Source organism: Bos grunniens, chromosome 5, assembly GCF_055505025.1.
Source record: "Bos grunniens cultivar Pamir isolate PY7600 chromosome 5, Bosgru_T2T1.0, whole genome shotgun sequence".
In the NCBI taxonomy this organism is placed as follows: Eukaryota; Metazoa; Chordata; class Mammalia; order Artiodactyla; family Bovidae; genus Bos; species Bos grunniens.
Genome location: NC_141169.1, coordinates 67745586 through 67757940, shown reverse-complemented (window position 1 = coordinate 67757940; position 12355 = coordinate 67745586).

Genomic DNA, 12355 nt, shown 5'->3' with positions numbered 1-12355 from the left:
GCCTGCCAGGCTCCGCTGTCCATGGGATTCTCTAGGCAAGAATTCTGGAGTGGGTTGTCACGTCCTCCTCCAGGGGATCTTCCCGACCCAGGGATCAAACCTCCATCTCCTGCATTGCAGGTAGATTCTTCACCACTGAGCCACCAAGAAACCCCCACAGGACCTATAGGGAAATACCAACTTATTGACTAGATTTACCATCTGAAACTGTGGAAATCAGAACAACATTTTTGAAGCGCTGAAAAGAAACTACTGCCAATCATGTTTCTGAATACTAGAGGACCTAAAATAATCCCAACAAATAAGAATAAAGTGGAAAGAACCACTCTACCCAATAATAAGGTTTACTATATACATATAATAATTAAGATAGTATGGTATTGATGGAGGGATCAATACATAGAATAATAGAACAGAAGAAAGAATCCAAAAAACCCTACATAAATACTCCCAACTAATTTTTGGCAAAGATGCTAGAACAAAACAATGGCGGAAAAATTGCCTTTTCAACAAATAGTACTAGAGCAATGGCACATCCACAGTTATAAAAATGAACCTTAACCTAAGCCTCATACTTTATGCATAAATTAACTCAAAATAGAGCATGAATGCAAGCATAGAATGTAAAACTATGGAACTTTTAGAAATAAAAATGAGAGAAAAATCCTTGCAGCTTAAGACTAGGCAAAGAGTTCTTAGACCCGACACCAAAAGAATGATCCATAAAAGGAAAAGTTAATAAATCAAATGGTAAGAAAATTAGAAATCTCTACTTTATGAACACCATGGGAAAAGGATCAAAAGATAACCTACACCCTGAGGAAAAAAATATTTGCAAACCACATATCCAACAAAAGACAGCTATGTAGGATATATAAGCAAGTTTCAAAATTCACCAGGAATCAATCTATCAATCAACCATTAGCCATCTGAAAAAATGCATATTAAAATCACAATGAGGGACTTTCCTGGTGGTCCAGGGGTTAAGAATCTGCCTTCCAATGCAGGCAACGTGGGTTCAGTCCTTGGTCGGGGAACTAAGATCCCACATGCCACAGGGCAACTATCCCATGCACTGCAACTAGAGAGCCCACTGTGCTGCAACTACTGAACCGACACTCTAGAACCCAGGCTCTGCACCTAGACAAAGCTGAAGAACCTGCACACTGCAGCGAAGACCCAGCACAGCCAAAAAATACAACAACGATAATAATAATAAAAACCATAATGAGATATCATTATACATCTGTAATAATGACTAAAATTAAAAATGCTTATGACAAAAAATGATGGTAGGGATGTGGAAAAATTGAATAACTCATACGTTGCCGGTGGGAGTATAAGGGGGTATATATACTCAGGAAGAGCAGACCACTAGAAGAAAGAGAAAATGCCATTTCAGAATGGGATCTTCACGACCCAGATAATCACGATGGTGTGATCACTGACCTAGAGCCAGACATCCTGGAATGTGAAGTCAAGTGGGCCTTAGAAAGCATCACTATGAACAAAGCTAGTGGAGGTGATGGAATTCCAGTTGAGCTATTTCAAATCCTGAAAGACGATGCCGTGAAAGTGCTGCACTCAATATGCCAGCAAATTTGGAAAACTCAGCAGTGGCCACAGGACTGGAAAAGGTCAGTTTTTATTCCAATCCCAAAGAAAGGCAATGCCAAAGAATGCTCAAACTACTGCACAATTGCACTTATCTCACACGCTAGTAAAGTAATGCTCAAAATTCTCCAAGCCAGGCTTCAGCAATATGTGAACCATGAACTTCCCGATGTTCAAGGTGGTTTTAGAAAAGGCAGAGGAACCAGAAATCAAATTGCTAACATCTGCTGGATCATGGGAAAAGCAACATCTATTTCTGCTTTATTGACTACGCCAAAGCCTTTGATCACAATAAACTGTGGAAAATTCTTCAAGAGATGGGAATACCAGACCACCTGATCTGCCTCTTGAGAAATTTGTACGCAGGTCAGGAAGCAACAGTTAGAACTGGACATGGAACAACAGACTGGTTCCAAATAGGAAAAGGAGTACGTCAAGGCTGTATATTGTCACCCTGCTTATTTAACTTCTATGCAGAGTACATCATGAGAAATGCTGGACTGGAAGAAGCATAAGCTGGAATCAAGATTGCCAGGAGAAATATCAATAACCTCAGATATGCAGATGACACCACCCTTATGGCAGAAAGTGAAGAGGAACTAAAAAGCCTCTTGATGAAAGTGAAAGTGGAGAGTGAAAAAGTTGGCTTAAAGCTCAACATTCAGAAAACGAAGATCATGGCATCTGGTCCCATCACGTCATGGGAAATAGATGGGGAAACAGTGGAAACAGTGTCAGAGTTTATGTTTTTGGGCTCCAAAATCACTGCAGATGGTGACTGCAGCCATGAAATTCAAAGACACTTACTCCTTGGAAGGAAAGTTATGACCAACCTAGATAGCATATTCAAAAGCAGAGACATTACTTTGCCAACAAAGGTTCGTCTAGTCAAGGCTATGGTTTTTCCAGTAGTCATGTATCCATGTGAGAGTTGGACTGTGAAGAAGGCTGAGCGCTGAATAATTGATGCTTTTGAACTGTGGTGTTGGAGAAGACTCTTGAGAGTCCCTTGAACTGCAAGGAGATCCAACCAGTCCATTCTGAAGGAGATTAGCCCTGGGATTTCTTTGGAAGGAATGATGCTAAAGCTGAATCTCCAGTACTTTGGCCACCTCATGCCAAAGTTGACTCATTGTTGACTCATTGGAAAAGACTCTGATGCTGGGAGGGATTGGAGGCAGGAGGAAAGGGGATTACAGAGGATGAGATGGCTGGATGGCATCACTGACTCAATGGACGTGAGTCTGGGTGAACTCCAGGAGTTGGTGATGGACAGGGAAGCCTGGCGTGCTGTGATTCATGGGGTCGCAAAGAGTTGGACACAACTGAGCGACTGAACTGAACTGAACTGAAGATTTGCAAAACTGAAGAAGATAAAGGAGTACCACTTCCATAAAACAGACTCAGGTGGCCTCAGGTGACTGGAGTTTACAGACGAAAAGACGAAAGCTCAGCAAGCACTATCAGCAGCCACACAGTCAGCCCTCAGAGGACAAGATGGCAATTTCATTGGCCCTGCCAGCATCCAGATCCACTTATTTTAGTTAAAGAAGCCTAATTTCTGCCAAAAAAAATTATTTCCTACAATTCTCTAACCATAAGCAGGTCCAGATAAGGTATTCAAACTCAGTGATTTTAACTCTTGAGTGAAGAGAAGTTGGAGTTGAACTTGACTCATTGCAGAGGCAGAACTCGGCAGGATCTTGCTTCCTGGGTTTCCAGAGAGGTCTGCCTTGTGCACCTCACCAAGCCTATGTCTTCAGTGACGCTTTAGTTTTCAAAGCCTTACAACATCTTGCCAACACACTTCCTTTTTCTCCAAGTCACCAGAGTTCATTTTTGTTGTGTGGTTCTAAGAACAAAATAGTAGACTCTAGATTAGTCTTGATTATTCTTTGAGATTCTTTGAAAAGCTTCTGGGGACTCAAAGCCACATGACTAACAACCCCCTTATAGGATCCTATTCACAACTCCTTTATACTCAGGACTCACTTCCTTTCTGCCTACATCTATTCCATTTCTCTTGGAACAGGACTTCTCTCTGTCTCTTAGTTTCTGTTTCCTAGTTGCTTCTGTTGGGGCTTCCCTTGTGGCACAGCGGTAATCGCAGTGCAGGAGCTGCAGGAGTTGGGGTTCAGTCCCTGAGTCAGGAAGATTCCCTGGAGGAGGGCATGGCAACCCACTCCAGTATTCCTGCCTGGAGAATCTCATGGACAGAGGAGCCTGGCAGACTACAGTCCATAAGATCTCAAATGTTGGACTGGACATGACTGAAGTGACTTAGCACGCATGCACGCAGTGGCTTCTGTTTACTACTTAGCCTCCTCTGATGCCATTTCATTGTTCGTATTTCTTTTCAGGTGTCTCCAGCCCAACCTCCTTAGGCGAAAAGAGTTCTCTGGGTGCTGTGTTCACCTGAAGGCTTAGAGCTCCCTTGCTGGTCAGCAATCTAAAGCCATGCTACTTCTTAGATTGCCTCCAGATCATTCCTTTGGGGGGAGCATTAATCTCTCCGATCTAAACAGCTGTGGTCATATTCATATGGCTAGAAAGCATCAAGATTTCTGCGTAAAGTGATTTCCCTCAAAGAGGGCAGTTGGTACAGCAGGTTTCATACCAGCCTTTGTCTGAATGAGAAAGAGTTGAGAGTGAGATGAAGAAGAGTTGAGGATGGACACTAAAAGGCTAAGTTTATAAATGAGGGGTCCCCAGGGGTATCAGCAGAGGGAGCCAGGCAAATGCTTTCAAGGCTGATTAGAGAACCCTAGAGAATACATTGATAGACATTTCGTCTTGCCCTGAGTTGCTCAGGCTGAAACTGGTCTAGGGAAAACAGTCTCATGGTAACTTGGAACAACCCCAGACTGATGGGAGCCAAGCAGGTCACGGAGTGTGCAGACTAGGAGGAGCTAATGAGGGACTTGTCAGAGATCCTGAGTCCTCGCAGAGCCTAAGATGGGCTGACAGCCCTGCCCCTCCCCCAGTAGTGGAGCTTTCAGGAACTTTTGTCCTCCTATGCGGCCAGTCTCCAGCCAGGAGAGTAGCTCTGCCTTTGAGGTTGAGTCACGACTGATGGTCAAACCTGGGTGATGCTCAGTTAGGAAAAAAACCCAGAGAAATCACTCTGGCTTCAGAGAGCACATGATTCCATCAAACCAAAATAACATGGAATTTTAATAATTGGTATTAATTAGAACTTTACCCTTTGCTTTTAAACACCTAACTATAGGTCATCTTTGAGGGATTACTATGGCCAGATAATGAACTAAGCATGATATAATATATAATATTATATATCACTATATATATATACATTATATGTCATTATATATATACATAATTTTATTTCATCTTGACAATAAGTCTTAAAAATAGGGGATATCATTCCTTTCTTACAGATAAAAAAATTAAGACTTAGAAAGGTTATATGATGTGCCCAAAGGCACACAGAGCCAAGACTCCAAATTAAGGCTGTTTAAATGAAAATCTCAGCCCTTACCGCCACATTCTACTTCATCTTTTAGACGCTAAAGAAAGCCAATAAAGGTAACATTTATCAACTCCATTTTTTAAGAGGAGCTATGCTAAGTCACTTCAGTCGTGTCCGACTCTGTGCGACCCCATAGACGGCAGCCCACCAGGCTCCCCCATCCCTGGGATTCTCCAGGCAAGAACGCTGGAGTGGGTTGCCATTTCCTTCTCCAATGCATGAAAGTGAAAAGTGAAAGTGAAGTCGCTCAGTTGTGTCCGACTCTTAGCGACCCCATGGATTGCAGCCTAACAGGCTCCTCCATCCATGGGATTTTCTACGCAAGAGTACTGGAGTGGGTGCCATTGCCTTTTCCGTTTAAGAGGAGAGATTTTAGCAAAATTAAGAGATCGTGAGTCTTGTTTCAGGTCACAGTACTTAGTAGAAACTGGACCAGGACTAGAATCCAGATCTTCTGACACAAAAGAAATGGACAGGCTTTGAAATCAGACAGGCTTACATTCAAATGCCTGTTGCAGAATGTATTTGCTGTGTGTTTTAGGCAAATTTATCCACATCTCTGAGCTATAAAATGGAATTTTTATGCCTACACAAAAGGGGAATTGTAAGAATTCAAATCAATGAGACAATTTATGTACCATTAATGTTACCCTTTTTCTTCCTCTCCAAATTCTCTGTTCTTTGCACCAATCTAGATAAAATAGCACAAGCTTACATGAATATACATATAGGGAAAGGTCCAGCTTACCAATGGATGGTGTTCCAGAGGTTCCATTAGCAGGTATTATTTGGAACCCAGAATGAATCTTCCAAGACAAGAAATTTTAGCGTGTGTGTTGTGAATTCACTTGTGTCTCTCAAAAAAGATAGATTGAAATTCTAACCCATGGAATCTGTGAATATGACATTATTTGGAAAGTTTCTGAAGATGTCATCAAGTTAAGGTCATATTGGATTAGGGTGGAACCTAATCCACGATTAGGTTCCCTGGTAGCTCAGCTGGTAAAGAATCTGCCTGCAATGCAGGAGACCCTGGTTCAATTCCTGGGCTGGAAAGATTCCCTGGAGAACGGATAGGCTACCCACTACAGTATTCTTGGGCTTTCCTTGTGGCTCAACTGGTAAAATATCCACCTGCAATGCGGGAGACCTGGGTTCGATCCCTGAGTTGGGAAGATCCCCTGGAGAAGGGAACGGCAACCAACTACAGTATTCTGGCCTGGAGAATTCCATGGACTGTATAGTCCACGGGGTCACAAAGAGTTGGACACGACTAAGTAAGTGACTTTCACTAATCTAAGAACTGATGTTTTTTATAAGATATGGGGAAATGGGAGAGACATATAGAGAACTGAAGACCATGTGATAACAAATGCAGACATTGGAATCATGCATCTATAATTCAAAGAACATCAAGAATTGCCAGCAACCACCAAAGCAGGGAGATAAGCACAGAACAGATTCTCTCTCAGACTCACCAGATGAAATCAATCCTGCCAACACCTTGCTTGCAGATATGTTGTCTCCAGAATGGTGAGAGAATAAATTTCCATTGTTTTAAGCTACCTTGTGTATGTGCTACTTGTTACAGAAATCCTGGAAATCTAAAGTACATGATAAATTATAAATCCTGAAAAACTATGGTACATTAAGTGGAGTGTCAGCTTTTATTACCCCCAAAATAAAACCAGCACAATGTTTAGTGGGTTAAAATAACACCTATCTACTTAGCTAATGATTGTATGGGTCAGCAATTTGGGCTGGGCTCAGCTGAGCAGTTCTTGTCCTGGCTACACAAGATCATGCATGTTCGGTCAGCTGCTGAGTCATCTAGAATGTAGCCGATCTCTTGAGGCCAGAGCAGAAACAGCTGGTCTCTGCATCACTGACTCTTATCCTCCAGAAAATTTGCCTGGTTTACTTCTGATGGCAGAAGGTCAGGGTTCCAGAGGCACACAGAACAGAAACGCACAAAACCTTTTAAGCTCTAGATTTGGAATTGGCAGGGAATTTTTGTCGTATTATGGCCAAACAAGCCACAAGACCAGTCCAGATTCAAACTGGGGAAATAAATCCTATTTTTTGATGGGAAGATGGCAAAGTCATGTGGCAAATGGACTTGGACACAAGGAGGGGAACAATGGTGACTCCTTTACTGAGAATTTACCTCAAGAGGTACAGAAAGCTGCTGTCGCTGCCCAAGAGGAATCTCCAGTAGCTTTTGTTCAGTCCCTCTACCCCTCACAGATTTTAGGACAAAATGAGTGCCTCCCTTCAAAATGCCATTCACCTCTATGGTCCTGTGTGTCTGCTGAGCACCTCAAAACCTGCTCCCTGTATCTTCCACCTCTCCGCTTTATGTAGTTATTTCCAACTAGCTTTCATTTCTGCATCCTAATAAGAAAGCTCTCCACTACTCTCAGGAATAGTATCTTCTCCTGCATTAGCAAATATTTGGCTAATGGGTGTTTCATTAATGACCAAATGAGGCTTTTGAGTTAAGTACAGTAGCTGACAGTGGCTGTTCATAGTGTGATTTTCTGAACCATATACTCTGTTGGTTCTTGAGTTCTTCCCTCTTTGACTTTCTATAATAATTCACAGCATTATGTGAGAGTAAAAAGAGACCACATATATGAACATGCTTTGTAAAATATAAATGACTGTTGATATGTAATGAGCCCTGTTCCCATGGTTGAGACACCAAACAATGGCCCTTTTGACATATGTAGCAAGATTGCTATTGTCTGCTCGTACCTGCTCTCATCTTGTCCTTCATAAATAGTAGACCACTAATTTTTTTTTTCAGACGAGTACATGGCTATCAAAAAAAAAAAAAATTCTCCAGATCCCTTTGTAGATGAATGTGGCCATGTGACTACATTTTGTGTATCAGCAGATCAAATGTGACTTCTGGGCACATTCCCTTCTTCACCTGGTCAGAACGTGGATGTGGTCATGCACCATCTTGGATCAGATTACACTTGGACAATTATGTGAGAGAATTCCTAGTCCAAGCTGATTTTAGCCAGTAGTATTTTGGGGGTCTGTTCTGTATCCTACCGCCTTATATCTTAATTAGTGCGACATATATATGCCAAGAAGGTGTCACAGTTACTGTGATTTTCAGTCCCTTATTCTAAGATGCTGGAATGCTGCTCAGCTCAGTTGGCCAAAGCACAGTGCTCAGATGAGGCGTGCCACCCCTCCCTGGGCTAGATAATACTGTACTGTTTCCAGCCACCTCTAGCAACCTCCTCTGGGCTGCAAATAAGAACATAGATACATGTGGGCAAATACATCCCTACTGTGATAGGTGAGAAGATTTCAGTGAATGTGTCACCTGTAAACAGTGGCACCGCTTGAAAGGCACAAATGAGAAGTGCCACATGACCCTACAGCCTGGTATAAGTTGGTTAGGTTATTTGGGGGGCCAGTTTGGCAGTATCTATTAAAGTTAAAAATGCTAATGCCCCGTAAGCCAGCAATTTTACTTTTCAGTGTCTATCCTAGAGACAAACTCAAGAATGTATGATGAGGTGTGTGCTAAGGGAAGTATCTGCAATGGATAGTCAGGCAACATTGACAAACAATGGCTGTCTTTAGGATGTAGATGCATACTTTGAAACTTTGTGCAGCTGTTTTTTAATGAGGTGATTCATTTGACCTATAGTAGACATAATAAGCACATCAAACAAGGGATTTCACAGATACTATCAATTAGGACTATGACAAAGTAAAAATTTAAATTAAAGGCATGAGTCGATTTTACATGGATATGGCGAATGTAATGATGTCATAACTGAATTAGTTATGTTTGAGAAAAACTGACCTTCAGCATTGCACAACAGGCTCTGTTTTTCTGTAAAAACTTCAGTGTCTGAAGAATCGAATTGTGTTTGTGTCTGTCTTCTCCATACTCTGTGAACTCCCCAATAGCCTGGACCATCTTTCTCTCCTTTGCAATGGCCAGGGCTATGGACAGAGCCTGTGCATAGAAGATTCTTAATGAGATACTGCCTGTGGACTGAGTGACAATCGTTCTGACACAATGAATTGTAAGATGGCTTTTCTCAATGACAAAGGGCCCTGGAAAGGTTATGGCGGAGTTGACCTGCTTGCTCTAGATCTGCGGTTCTTGACCTTGACACCTAGGGAGCTTTGTAAATTCTTGATGCTCAGGATACACCCCAGAACAATGAACTCAGAATGTCTGTAAGTGGGACCCATGCCTCTATATTTTTCTAGTTCCCAAGATGCTTTCAACATGCAGCCAGAGTTGAAAACCATGGAGTTTGGTGATAAAACTGTCACCAGCTAGGTAAGTAATTGAAAGCCAGTCAATCTCAAAGATGACAGCATCAGTAGATTCTTAGACTGTTAAGGACTTTCTTCTAGAGTATTCTTTTTACCAGATTTCTTCCGCCTTGGATATATGCCTGGCTGACTCCCTCATCTCCTGAAGATTACGGCCAAAATCCACTTTCTCACCAAGGCCTATTCTGACCACTATGTTTCATAATGCAGTCTGCCTCCAATGCCCAACCCATGGTGCTTCTGTTCCCCTTTCTTCTGCCCTAATGTTCCCTTTCCCGTGGTATTCATCATCCTCTACATAAACAATTTACTTATTAATTATCTTTTTTGTTAATGATTATCTCACTCCATTAGAATGTAAGCTTCTTGGGTATAGGGAGCTTTGTCTTTTTTTCCCCCCTAAATAGCTCAAGTGCCTGGAAGAGTGCTAAGTACACGCTGAGCACTCAGTGCATATCTGCTACATGAAGAAAACTCAGAGCCAGAAAAAGCCTATGAGCTTGTTTGCTAAATCCAACTTTCTCATTGAACTGATGAGAAAATTATAGCCCAGAGAGGAGAAGAAATGCATTCCCAGTCATTGAGCAAGGCAGTGGCTGAACTGAAGACCAGACCCATACCTTTTCTTTTTTCTAAAAGATTTTTTAAAACTTTTTATTTTGTATTGGTGTGTTGCCCATTAATAATGTCAGTGGTAGTTTCAGGTGGGGATTCAGCCATTCATATACATGCGTTCACTCTCACACACAGGTTTACCATTTAGACATGTGCACACAAACACTTCCAGACAGTACATGTGAAAGAGGAGCCTTTGTTTCCACCAAGAGTGTTTAGAACTTCACTTTTTGCTGTTGGAGGGTGTTATCAGCATTAGGCCTTGATGAATCCTATTCAAAATTTGGGAACACCCCTGCCTGCTGTCTGTGTAATCACTCAAAACCTAGAGATCAGTTTTTACCAGGCTTTTTTTTTTTTTTTTTTGGAGTGATTTTTGTTTTGTTTTGTTTTCCTTAATCTGGGCTGGAAAAAGAAAAAGAAAAAAAGCCAGGAGATCTGCGCTTTGGATTTTGTAAATGAGCCCACTGCTCATCGCACTCCTCAGCCAGATAAGGCCCAAATGGCATTTGCAGCAATGCTTTGCTATCTCTCGAGCAATCCGGCTCCTACGCGAGCCCCTTGGTAACAGCTTGGCAAATCCGCAAAAGGAATGCGACTATATGGTTTGTGTGTGGACCGCGGAGTTATTACGGCTTCCAGATTGCCGAGCAGGTCATTAATCATAGGCCAAGCTAGGCCATCACAGCCCCAGCACGGTGAAAGCGCCCAGCATAATGCCAGCGAAATCACGTTTCACATAGGGCTCTTGCCGGCGTAGATATGGCAGGGGGAGAGGGAAGGGAAAAAATCAGCCCCCTTTTAGGAAAGAAAACTTCTACTTATCTTTGATTTGCATTCAGTCCTCCCTCAATAGTCCTTAAGCCTGTTATTTAATTCATTTTGGTGCCAGGGTTCATCACAAAGCAAAAACCCTAAGCGAGACCTATGCAGTCTGTGACCTCCAAACCCCCTGTCTTTTCTTGTCAGTTCTATGTCATTTGTGCAGTTGCACTCCACCAATTTGAAATGCTGACCTCTTCCACAGACAACCTTATTCTCCTCCAGTGAAAGAAAGGCCTGGAGCCGACAAACCACTCAAGCGGGAGATGCAAGAAAAAAAGAGGTTGACTCAAAATCAATTTCCACAGCCCACCCAAAACCCACATGCACACACTAAACTTGTGTAATTTTTTTTTTAATTGCTGAATGGATTTATAAAGAGAGGGATCCAAGAACAAAATGTAAAATTATGAATTAGGATGGAAAGAATGGAAGCCTAAACTCTGACCCCCAAAGGACCAGAACAGAGCCCAGGATCTCTCCACTTCCTTATACCTGGACTGCTTGAGTTTGTTTGAAAAGTTGAAAATAAAAAATGTGAGAATATAGCACCACGTCACTGGCAAAGGCAATAGAAGATAAGGCGGCTCTGGGGACACCAGAAAAAGAGATTTTAAGCTATGCATATGTGTACATATATTCTATATATGGCTCATCTGCATTGCAATATCTTTGTGTACATGTATTGCTGGGCACAGGTCCTGACTGCCCCAAATATAGAATGAGGTAATGCCCTGTGACCTGCAGTTTTCAACAGTGAATGTATTTTTCATGTCATGTCTATCACTTTTGTTAAATTTTAGATCTTTTTCCATCAAAACCAGGCACCAGCAACATACTGTCATTTAATTAAAATCTGCATTTATTGAGCACCTACTATGTGTCTTCACTAAGCATTGAGTATATAAAGAACAATCTCTTTTCCAAATATCTAACAGTCTAGTGTGCAAACAAAATATAAAAGCTCTTTTTTATAAATATATATACATTTATATAATGTATATTAATGGGGTTTTCTAGGTGGCACAGTGGTAAAGAATCTGCCTGCCAATAGAGGAGATACACACGATGAGGGTTTGAGGTAGGAAAAATCCCCTGAAGCAGGAAACAGCAATCCACTCCAATATTCTTGCCTGGAAAATTCCATGGACAGAGGAGCCTGGAGGGCTACAGTCTATGAAGTCATAAAGAGTCAGACATGACTGAGCACAATATATATAAATACATTGTATACAATTTGCATTTATATAAGTATATAAGTGTGTGTATATATATATATTCTATGAATAGAAATATGAGTTTCTCCTTTACATGAATCAGTTTTCCTTAAATTTTCTCTCCATGCCTCTATTCTAATGCTAGGATTTTTTTAAGCTGAGGAAAAAAAAAAAATCTCAAGTCAGTTTGCATTTTGCTATAGACTATTCTTTCTGTTCCCTAGACTTTCTGACACCTAAAGAGAAAAAAGGAATAGTTCTCTTCTGTGTTCTGAAACTC